At 38.3% G+C, this 12176-nt stretch overlaps 1 pseudogene; it reads right to left on the bottom strand.

Annotated features, from left to right (window-relative positions):
• Positions 1 to 264: 264 nt before the first annotated feature.
• LOC138836188 (olfactory receptor 51H1-like) lies at positions 265 to 1197 on the bottom strand (annotated as a pseudogene).
• Between the last annotated feature and the right edge of the window lie 10979 nt (positions 1198 to 12176).

The raw sequence follows: 12176 nt of genomic DNA, 5'->3' as shown, positions 1-12176 counted from the left end.
AAATAGTCATTACTGATGCTCCTCTTCACTTTCCAAGAATAAGAAATGTTACTTAATTAAACGAGCTTTTGTAACACTAGATGTCGAAATGCATATATTCCAAAATAAAGTATGTACGCAGGAAGAATGATGAAAGTTGTTCTGTACAAACCTTGTCCACTCCCATATTTTACCAGATGTTCAAAATATGATTGCACTATAACTGATTAAAACAAAAATGCTAATTCCTCCAGTGTCAACTTACTTACATATGATTCCACACCACTAGGCCCAGTTCTTCCTCCCCTGAAATATTTGGATGATCCATCTTCATATCTGCCTGGTCTTCATGCTATAGACAATCGGGTTTAGCACAGGGGGAAGGAGCAGGGAGATATTGGCCATGCGCATGTGTATTACTGGTGATAAATGTTTGCCAAACCTGTGGATCATGGTGGCACCAATGAGAGGAATGTAGAAGAGGAGCACAGCATAGATGTGAGAGAGGCAAGTGTTGAGGGCTTTGAGCCTCTCTGCTCTGGAAGCAATACCCAGCACTGTCTTCAAGATGAGCATGTAAGAAAAGAGAATGAGGAGGGCATCTAGCCGCAAAGTCAGGATGACCACGATGAGGCCATAGAGGCTGTTGACACGCGTGCTGGCACAGGCAAGCCGCATCATATCTTGGTGAAGACAATATGAATGCGATAAGACATTGGCATGACAGAAGGGCAGCCGCTTTATAAGGAAGGGCACAGATGGCCCGGTGAGGACAGCGAGTCCAATCTTTCAAATACCACCATGAATGAGGATGGAAGTATAGCGCAGTGGGTCTCGGATAGCCACAAATCTGTCAAAGGCCATGGACACCAGGACTCCAGATTCTACTACTCCAAGTCCATGGATGAAGAACATCTGTGTAACACATGCATCAAAAGCAATTGAAGGGGCATTGAACCAGAAGACTCTGAGCATGGAGGGCAAGGTGGACATGGAGAGACTAACATCTGTCAGAGCCAACATACAGAGGAAGTAGTACATTGGCTCATGGAGACTCTGATCCACCTTGACAACTGCTAGGATGGTACCATTTCCCAGGAGAGTCAGTGAGTAGAGAAATCCTAGGGGAAAGGCCAGCCACGTGTTCTTGTCAGGCATTCCTAGAATACCCATCGGAATGAAACCATCATGACTGACCTGTGATACATTCAAGCTCATGCTCACCACTGAGTAAATCTGGACTTGCATTTAGTTCACAGCTCCTAATTGAACATATATCCCATATGAGATAAGTGAATGACTGAACAGAACAGAGATGAATTGGATTAAAAGTCAGTGTCTTACCTGAGGACCAATGGAATAGAACTGAAGACCCAGAAACAAACCCATATATCTATAGCAACCTAATCTTCAATAAAGGAACCAAAATATAGAATGAAAGAAATATGGCCTCTTCAGTAAATGGTGCTGGAAAAATTGGTGGAACACCTGTAGAAAACTAAAGTTAGATCCTTCTATATCATCCTGCACCAGAATCAACTCCAATCAGATCAAAGTCCTCAAAGTAAAAGCAGACACGCTGAAAACATTGCAGGAAGGAATAAGAGAAAGTTTAGAGCTCATAGAGGCTGAAATTTTCTTGATAAAGACCCAGAAACACAACAAATCAAAGAAAGATTGGACAAATGGGATTGCATGAAACGGCAGAGCTTCTGCATGGCAAAGGACATAGCTAGCAAGATCAATAGAAAGCCCACGAATTGGAAGGAGGTCTTCACTAGCCATACAACCGACAAGGGTCTCATATCTAATATATACTTAGAACTCAAAAACTTAAATCACCCAAAAACAAATCCTCAAAGAAACAACTACCCCATTAATAAGTGGACTAAAGACTTAAAGAGAGACTTCTCTGAAAAGAAGATAAGAATGGCCAATAGACACATGAAGAAATGCTCAACATCTCTGTCTATAAAAGAGATGCAAATCAAAACATCTTGGAATTCTACCTCACCCCAGTCAGAATGGCTATAATCAAAAAAAAATCTAATTATGACAGATGCTGGGGGGGATGTGGCCAAAAGGGAACACTACTGCATTGTTGGTGAGAATGTAAACTTGTTCAACCACTCTTGAAAGCAGTATGGAGGTTCCTCAAAAAAGTAAATAAACATAGAGCTCCCCTATGACCCAGCAATCCCACTTCTGGGCGTTTACACAAATGATTACGAACAAGGCCATACTAAAGCTACCAGCACAACTATGTTTATTGCAGCATTATTCACTATAGCTAAGATATGGAACCAACCCAGATGCCCCTCAGTAGATAAATTGTTCAAGAAAATTATATATATATGTATATATATATACATACATATATATATGATGGAATTCTATGTTCCCATCAGAAAGAATAACATTGCTCCATTTGTAAGGAAATGGAAAGACTAGGAAAATAATCATATTAAGTGAAGTAAGCAAGACCCAAATAAACAGAGGTCCCATGGTTTCCTTTATTTGCAGTAATTAGTATTTGTCTAGGATAATCTTAGCAGATGAGCAGTATAAGATGATGGTAAGCGAAATGAACTCCAAGACACGGACACAAGAGGTTTTCTTTGTTTTGTTGTTTTTAATGTACTATGTGATTTCTTGTTGCTTTTGTATGTTCTGCCCCTTATGGTTTATCCCCTGTTGTCACTTTATTTGATTTTGGTACCCTGGTATTGTATATATGTTTATCTGAATTAAGGAAGGGAAGGGGAACAACAGAATCATGAGACAAAGGACAAAGGGGAACTAATGTAACACCGATATTCACAAAACAATATGTTGGAAATGATCTGTACAACTGGGGGGTGAGATGGGGAGGGAAAGTAGGAGAAAAATGAGGGAAAGGGTAACAAGTTTGACAAGAAATGTACTTATTACCTTACTTATGTAACTGTAACCCCTCTGTACATCACCTTGACAATAAAAAAGAGAAAAGAAATCAGTGTCTTAGATGGCTTTTGTACTTTGTTTTACTTCCTAGACCTTTTACATGGGATGAGCTTCCTTCTCCTGGATTTGATTTGTCCGTCTGAAAATTGAAGTCAAGACTAAATGCCCAATATTTATACAGTACAGAGTTTGGAGTTCTTCTCCTCAACAATTCTCAAGGTTTGGCAGAAAAGCAGCCATACCCAAGGACTTATTAATAGAGTATTTAGATAAATCATAATTCGAAAACTTACGAAGCTCACCATATCCTCAGTACATCCACACCTACACACAATTCTTTTGCTGTTACAAGTACATTTACAAGTCTGTCTGTTTACATATACACATATGTATATGCACATATACATATTTATATTTTTCACTTATATATTCCATCATATTTTAAATGGACTCCACTTATAAACAGACATATTATGTTGTTTTTTCTTAATCCCATTTAATATAGTAAAGAACAGAGAACAAATTTACTGACATACTCACCACATATAAGACATACAAGGATATAATACACGCATTTTAATTGTTTTAATGGTTTCCTAGCACACTTGATATTTGATAGACATTTTTGAAAATTCATTATATCCAACCAACATTTAACCACTTTCCAAACTTGCTTGTAAAACCTGTGAAAAAAATATTGTTTCCTTTATTCCTATTCTTAGAGCTAATAAATAATATAGCTCACTTTATGGTTTCTAACATATTTATAAGGTACCAGGTGATTTTTTTGTTGCTTTGTATGTCCCTCCCCCACATTATATGTATAACCCTTATTTTTACTGTTTTTGATGTTGGTGTAATTTGGGGAGGGGAAGGAAAAAAACAAATTGTTTAAATAGGGGTACAGGTGGGCCCATTGCAACAATGAGATGTACAAGACACTATGTCAAAAAACGAACTTTACAATTTAGGCAGTCAGGGGGAGGGGGCAGAGTGTGGTTGTGGAAATGGGAGGGAAGGGATGGTAGGGGAAAAACAAAGGAAGAGGCAACAATGCTTGATAAGAAATGTACTCATTACCTTGCTCATGTAATTGTAACCCCTCTGTATAGTATTTTCACAATAAAAAACTTATTTTAAAAAATAATAATTTAGCTCAGTTATTTCAAGATCCCTAAAGGATATTATTGTTTTGTTCCAATATATTCTTGATTCTGCAAACAGAATAAACTTTACTAAAAATCTGATTTCTAGAGCTGGGAAGTTGGCTCAGTAAGAGAGTGCTTGTCTCACATGCATGAGGCTCTGGGTTGGATTCCTCAGCACCACATAAGCAGAAAAAGCTAGAAGTGGTGCTGTGGCTCAAGTGGTAGAGCACTAGCCTTGAGCTGAAGAGCTGAGGGACAGCGCCCAGGCCCAGAGTTCAGGCCCCACGACCGGACCCAAAACAAAAAACCAAAAAAAAAAAAAAATCTGATTTCTTCATCTGAAGAAAGAGTTCCTTTAAGAGGTTCCAAGGCACTTAGGAAGGATTTTTATCCCTCAGGAAAGAGTATGATTCAGCCCCAACCAACACTCTAGCACCTGTTTATACCATATAGTCCACTTTTAATATCTTCAATTCACTCCGATTATAGTCTTGAAGTTCCTGGATCTCAGTAAGATATTTCCTGATAGAAAATTTTCTACAATTCTTTAAGCTTTCCCCCACTTCCACTGTTTCTCTAAGCCTACCTTATTTGTTCTTCCCAAGTAAACCTTTTCAAAATGCTTATGGTTTTAAAGTAAGACTTTTTGGTACAATGTTTTCACATTATAGGCTTTCCTCCTATAAATGAGCATAGGCACTTAACTAAGGTATATTTGTTAAAAGTCTGTCTCCTCCAAGAAGTTAAGATCCATGAAGGATGAAAATGTTGTCTTGTTCATCACCTCATAGATTACATGCAAAGAATGCACAAGAATTTCCATGAGTTTTGGATGGAGAAATAAAACAATAAACAAATGACTATGGCTGATTGAATATTAGTCTTGTTCCAAGAAGTCTTGAAAACTCTCAGACATTTCCCTGACCTTTCTGAATTAAAAAAGTTATTAACCAAGGGGAAAGTCTCTTCTTCTAAGAGGTCACAGACAACAGTTTAAATGAAGAATTTCTGAGAGACACAATAGTGATTTTTCTCATTCACATAAAGATTTGTGAGAAAAGAGAAAAGAATCTCAAGTGCTAGTCTGGGAACTCTAAATGTAGGATGAGATCAGGCTTGTAAACTAAATGGCTTTCCTGAGGCTCCTGCATGCACTGTTTCTCTGCTTTGGGACAAATATTTGTGTTTCAAATATGTTATTACAAAGAAGATATTTTACAGATTATGATCTCTTAGAATCCTTGAAAAGTACTGTCCTTCACTTACAAAGTTTTGTGTGTGTGCGTGTGTGTGTGTGTGTGTGTGTGTGTGTGTCTGTGTGTGTGTGTGTGTGTGTGTGTGTGTGTCTGTGTTGTAAACTGAATCTGGGCTTCTTTCCACATAAACATTCATAATCAGCTCCACACAAGCTCTGTGTGTAGCTTGTCTAATCTTCTGGCTGTGTTTAGAAGGAATTTTGCTACATTTTCTACTAGGTGAGTACTCTTCCCTTTGAGTCTGTCTATCCCTTACTAAGCAATTGTGTTGGGAGTAATCAGTTGGCTCATCCTTCTTTTGGAGATGTTCCTAAAGAGCAAGCCAAAGTGTTATTCTTCTATATAAATAATTGGCTCTTGCTTTCACTTCTTTTTATTACTTTTAACTGTTTTTCTTTACCTGAATATGCTTTGCCCCATCATCTCTTTTTTTCCCCTCATTCATATTTCTTTTTTCCGTATTTTCTCCTTTCCGTTCTTCTAACTATTCTGACTCTTTTCTTCCTCTCCATCAAATTCTTATGTATATTTCCACCTTATCTTTATTTCCATCACTATATCCATCCTCACAGTACCTGTTATCTCTTACTTCTAGTAGTACTTGCACATTATGTTTTCTTGCCTTCTTGCTTTCCACCACTGAATGATATTCCAGACAATTCTGATCTGTCTTAATCATCCCTCTTGGTAGAATTTCAGAAGACAATGTACCTAAATAATCTTATACAAACTTGCTTTAAAAAATTAATACCAATTTATTCCTCTATGCTCCAGTTCCAAATTAATTTGGCTGCTGTCCTTCCCTGACACTACCACACAGAGCACTTATAAGAATTTTCAATCCTCTGGAGGAGTCTGAGACCAAAATGATTCTACAAGGATCTCATAACTCCTCTGGAAAATATCCCTTGAGGAGTTTATAGCACCGCCCAGCTATTCCATCTTCATTTCCCCAGGAGGCTAAATTTCCCTTTTGTCCATCAGACTGTCCTTTCTTCAACAACACATATCAAAGTTTTCTTGGTTTAATTCTTCCTTCTTCTCCTCCTTCTCTTCCTTCTTCTCTTTGTCTTCCTCTTCCTCCTTCCTCCTTCTCCTTCTCTTCCTTCTTCTCACCTTCCCCCTTCTCTTCCTCCTCCTCTCCTTGCTCCTATTTCATGATAAATTTCATTTACTTCATGATAAATCACTTATGTACTACAATTCTAGCCAATGTTCAGCCCAGGTCTAAAACCAGTCTTGTTTCAATGATGACATTATGCTGTAACCTTCAGTAGACTTCACTTTTGGTTGGAGGAAATGATTGCCTAGAGTTTGTCCATCAGAAACACCGAGAAACAATATTCTTAGAATTTATTAGACATTTTGGTTTCCTGGGTCATAATTCTAATCTATCGAATACAAATTCTTTCATTTATTTTAATTAACTTTCATATAATAGTGCTTTTTGTCAATAAGGTAATTCTTAAAGTTACGGGAACAGTGGTTAATTGAATCTGTGTCTTTGTGTAGTTAGGGGGGTTTGCATTTCTTATTGTTATTGTAAAGGTGATACACAAGGGTGTAACGGTTATATAAGTCAGACAAAGAGTACATTTCTTCTTGAACAATGTCACCCTTTCCCTTGCTATCTCCCAGTTTTTCCCTCCCATTCCCACCCACAAGTTGTATAGTTCCTTTCCAATAATGTCAGTGAGTATCACTGATGCATTGGTTACATTTGTTCAACCTTAGTCCCTCCATTTCTGTGCTCCTCCTTACCCTCCCAAAGACAGATAAACGAACAAACAAGCAATTTACAAGTAAAAACACTGGATGGTTTAACAAAATATACTAGTTCATGATAAATTATACAGGTCTTTATGCATTCACAGAGCGAGGCCAAAGGAGAATATTCTTAGGAGAGGATCACAAAGGTACAATAGCTATGTGCATCTGACCATGTAAAATAATATTCATCTAAATGAACTCCAGGAAGTGGAAACAAGAGATTTTTTTCTATGTAGTTAGTTTTTGTGCCCTCTATGATCCTATTTTCCCTTATTGGAACTCTCAATTCTCACGGCAGATAAAAGTCAAGTCAGATGTAAATAACTCATAATGTGATATTCTTTCTCAGCCATGATTGAACTAACTACTTATCCTAACTAGGTTCAACATGTTGTCATCTCCATAATGTAAATCATGAAGCTTTTCTCCCCTTTTCTTTCTTTTTTATGTAGGATCTGAACTCAAGAACTTCTGCATACTTAGGTGTATCACTAAATCCCCAGCCTCTTTTACTTTTATTTTTCATATGCAGTCTTACTTTTTGGATGGCGTAGGGCCTTTTTACTTCTACCTGTACCTCTTATGTAGCTGGGATTCCAAGTATAAACCTACATGATTGTTTTTTGTTGAGATAGGACCTAGGTAACTTTTTGCCTGGGCTGTCATCCCTTCAATCTCTGCCTCCCATTTAGCTGGGATTATGGGCAGGATTATACTGACTGCACCCAGCACAATTGTGAAGCTTTTTATATGAAGAATATTGTGTTATAGGCTCCTAGATGGGTATCCATTGGGCAATTATCTAGCAATTATCTCATTCTCAATATACCAGTTCATCTAAACCTAGGTTTTTTGCTATACAAGAGATAATTGAGAACTGTGTATTGCTTGCTAATTAAATAACTCAATGAAATAGTAATGCTACAGTGCAATTGGTGAATTACTTGCCTGTTCCTTTTATCTGTTAGAAATTTGAGAATCTTTAAAAAAACAGTGCTAGTAGCAAATAATCTTAGGATTGATATCATTTAAGTGTTTCAGATACGTAGAAAAATAAAAGTTCATAGAAGATGAATTTCTTTTTTATTGGCATATATTAAATTGAATGTATTACAAATTTTCATGATGATATTTCTATACCCACATAATATACTTTGATCATTTTACTCCCTATATTATTCTTTCTTTTCCTCAGACTTTTCTTAGCACATCAGAGAAATTTCTTAACCTTGGTCTCACATACCTAGAGTTTTGTTCCCTTGTGTAATACCCTCCTTTCAAGACTTTCTTTACAGGGCTGGGAAGGTGGCTCAGTGGTAGAGCACTTGCCTTGCATGCCTGAGGCCCTGGGTTCGATTCCTCAGCACCACATAAGCAAAAAGAAAAAAGCTGGAAGTGGTGCTGTGGCTCAAGTGGTAGAGCGCTAGCCTTGAGCTGAAGAGCTGAGGGACAGCGCCCAAGCCCAGAGTTCAGGCCCCACGACCGAACCCAAAAAAAAAAAAAAAGAAGACTTTCTTTACTCACTGTGAAACCAAGCTTTCTGTCATTTCCAGAAATCTCTAAAGTATTTTGAAGCTGTCCTCTCTCTTGGTCATATCACCATTCAAGTTAGCTGATTCTGTTTAGTGATGAAGCATATGAAATGGATCACCATACGTTCTTGAATCTGGATTTGCCCACAAACAATGCCTAATTTTGAACAAAATACTTAAATATCTAAAATACCTAGTTTGCCATTTGTAAAAAGGATATGAAGAAGGCTACCTCGGAGGGATCACTTAAGATGGTAAATTGTGCATCATTTAGCATCTGGTTCTGCATGTAGCTTGTTCTCTATCAATACTATCCGTGGGAGTTTCCAGAGTGCATGTCACATATTGGCCTGAGGGTGATGTTGAAGGCTAGGCTTAGAGATCTGAGCATCACTTTCAGTTTGAATGGGGATTATAGCTGGATCTATGAATAAAAAAACACAGTAGTTAACAAACTTGGCTACACATTGCAACTACCCAGAAGCATAGACAGCAATGGTTTGCCAATGGCAGCATGCATTCAAATTGCCTGCAGGCTTGGTAAACAGCATATTGCTAAGCCCTCGTGTAAGAGTTCGTGGTTCAAAAGGTCTTAAGTGAAGTCTTAAGAATCTGATGGTCGGGGCTGGGAAAGTGGCTCAGTGGTAGAGCACTTGCCTTGCATGCCTAAGGCCCTGGGTTCGATTCCTCAGCACCACAAGCAAAAAGAAAAAAGCCGGAAGTGGCGCTGTGGCTCAAGTGGTAGAGCGCTAGCCTTGAGCTGAAAAGTTGAGGGACAGTGCCCGGGCCCAGAGTTCAGGCCCCATGACCAGACCCCCCCCAAAAAAAAAAACAGAAGAAAAAAAAAGAAAAAAAAGAAAAGAAAAAAAAAAGAAAACACAAAGAATCTGATGTTCTAGCTGCTGCAGGGGTAATTCATAAACTTAGTCTCCTGACAGCACATCGTCATTCTTTTCCTAAGAGAGTTTTACTAAGAGAATCATACTAACTCTATTCTGAGAGAGAGACAGAGAGAGAGAGAGAGAGTGTGTGTGTGTGTGTGTGTGTAACATTACTGGTTCTTGAGCTGCAGGCCTCATGCTTTGTTCAACTTTCTTGCCCACAGCTGGTACTCTACCACTTAAACCATGCTTTCAGGCTAGTATTTTGTAGTTCATTAGAAATGGAGTTTCATAGGCTTTTCTGCCTAAACTGGCTTTGAACCATGATTCTCCAGGTCCTCAGCCTCCTAAAAAACTAGGATTATAGGCATGAGCCACCAGTACCCACCACTCTAGATATCTTCATTAGAGATTTCATTAATTTTTCTAAACTCAAAGCTGGCCACGATTTACAAAATTCTAAAATAAGGCAAGTAGATCTTGACACCAAGTGCAGCCAACTAAAGGAATATCTGAGACCGTGAATGATGGGTGCTAATCATACTGTCTTGTTCTACCTTAATGTATTTCTAGAGGATGAGGGGTAGGGCAGTCTGCTGACCTCTACTTCTTGCTCAATCCAGGAAGGAATTTATCTCTCTGTCTCTATCTCCATGAATGGTCACATCTAGTCCCCTAGAAGAAGTAGTATTAGAGGAAATACTTCCAACTCCTCCTCTCATATTTCACTGACCCTTTATGAAGGTATGTGTCTTGACCCATAGGTTTAATGAGGATGGAAAAATGTCAGAAGCCTATTGGTTCTTACTTTTCTATTGAGTACTCACCTCTAGTCCTGAGATTAAAATGTTAGCTATCATATCATATATTGTCTATATATGCAAGGCAGATGACTTTCCATGAATCTAGACAGTGTCCAACTACTCAGTCCATCAATACATCACTGTGTGTTGAAAATAGAAAGCATATGGTAATAGCTTAGGTCTTTATCCCATGCTCTAATCTATGTCAATCCCAGCAGCAATACTACATTTCCCATGAGGAAATGATATACTGGAGTGCGTTATAAGACCCAGATTTTGTTGTCAGACTCCCTGTGCTTGACTTATGTAGTTACCAGGATCCTCTAAAACCATTCCCCCTCCCAGCTCTTCATCATTTCCCTATTTGTAAAGCAAACTCTTCAAATGTAGTTCCAGGTGAGAAGTGATGAGAAGAAGACTAAGATCCATCCACCAATTAAGTAGCTTCTATGGACATCTCTAGGCTTTTGTTTTCCACATGGATCTCTTTTGTTAAGCCCTGGGAAAAGAATGGCTACTCACCAAGCCTAAGGCCCAAAGAACACTTTATGATCCCAGGAAACTGTTTCCCAGAATGTCCCTTATCCTGGAAGATAGGAGTTATTTCTCCCTTGCTCATACCTTAGCTCCAATCCTTAAGTTGTCATAATATTCTTAATGGTCTATTCAGTGAACATGTTCTAAATCCAACTTCTGGAGATAATCTGAGGATACCTTATTTTTTAAATCCACATTGTGGATAAAGTTTTTCTTCTATGTATCATGCAGATACATATGTCTGAGACATTAAGTCATGTCAGGCTTGGGTTGTGCCTCTTGATTGGCAGCATCTCCCTACTGCAGAATAAATACCCAGTTGGATGAAGCCCCTTGTGTCAGGAATAAGATGAGGAAGACTTCATATTATTATATAGATACTTAGACTCAATGAGCCAACTACTTCTCACGCAGTCCAAAGACACAGGGTCAGAAAAGAAGATTGGAAATAACAGAGGGAACACACTATTTGGGAATAAGACACACAAAGTGGGTATGTGTGTTAGAAAGTTTTGGACTGCTACAGCTATCATAAACTGGGTGACTTGTGAATAATAAAGTTATTTCTCCGAGGTTTGGAAATCTACAACCAATGCAGACTCCCTATCTGAAGGCACAATTTCTTTTTTTTAATTTTTTAAAGACACTTAAAATTTAACAATATAGAGGAAGGAGAAAGAAGGTCAAATACAGTTGTACCTAATGATACTTTCCTTGTACACATAATACAAACGTGTTATTCAAGAGGGCACAATTTCTGGCTCAGAGATGCCATCTCCCTTGCTCATATGTGGAGGTCTTATGTGATAGAAGGAAGGAGTCTCTCTGGATCTCTTTTGTAGGTTACTAATCCACACGCATGAAGGCCCTCCTTCACGAAGACCTTACCTCTAAAATATCACACTAGTGATTAGATTTCAACATAAGAATTTTGCAAGCAAACATATTCCAACATACAATTGTCCTGATAGTCAGGTAAAAAGCACAATATTAGTGACCATCACCCACTCTGTTTAAGAACTATGAATAGTTTAATGGTATCTCAAAAGTCTTCCCCTTCCATTCCTTACCCAAATGTGTGATCCTTTTTGAAGAAAGAAGAAAAGGAAATAGAAAGTTGCTGAACCTATTTTTAAAAAGATCAGGATACAAGGTTCTAGAGTATAGAAACTTAACACATGAATTAAGAGTTTCAATCCATCTGGGTGCCGGTGGCTCACACCTGTAACCCTAGCTACTCAGAAATCAGATTGGGAAGAGAAGTCCTCCTGACACTCTTATCTCCAATTAACCACTCAAATCCTGGAAGAGGGAGCTGTGGTTCACA

Source organism: Dipodomys merriami, unplaced genomic scaffold (assembly GCF_024711535.1).
Source record: "Dipodomys merriami isolate MVZ:Mamm:240054 unplaced genomic scaffold, mDipMer1.0.p SCAF_25, whole genome shotgun sequence".
Lineage (NCBI taxonomy): Eukaryota > Metazoa > Chordata > Mammalia > Rodentia > Heteromyidae > Dipodomys > Dipodomys merriami.
Note: the sequence above shows the minus strand (reverse complement) of the source record. Positions and strands in the feature narration are given on the sequence as shown.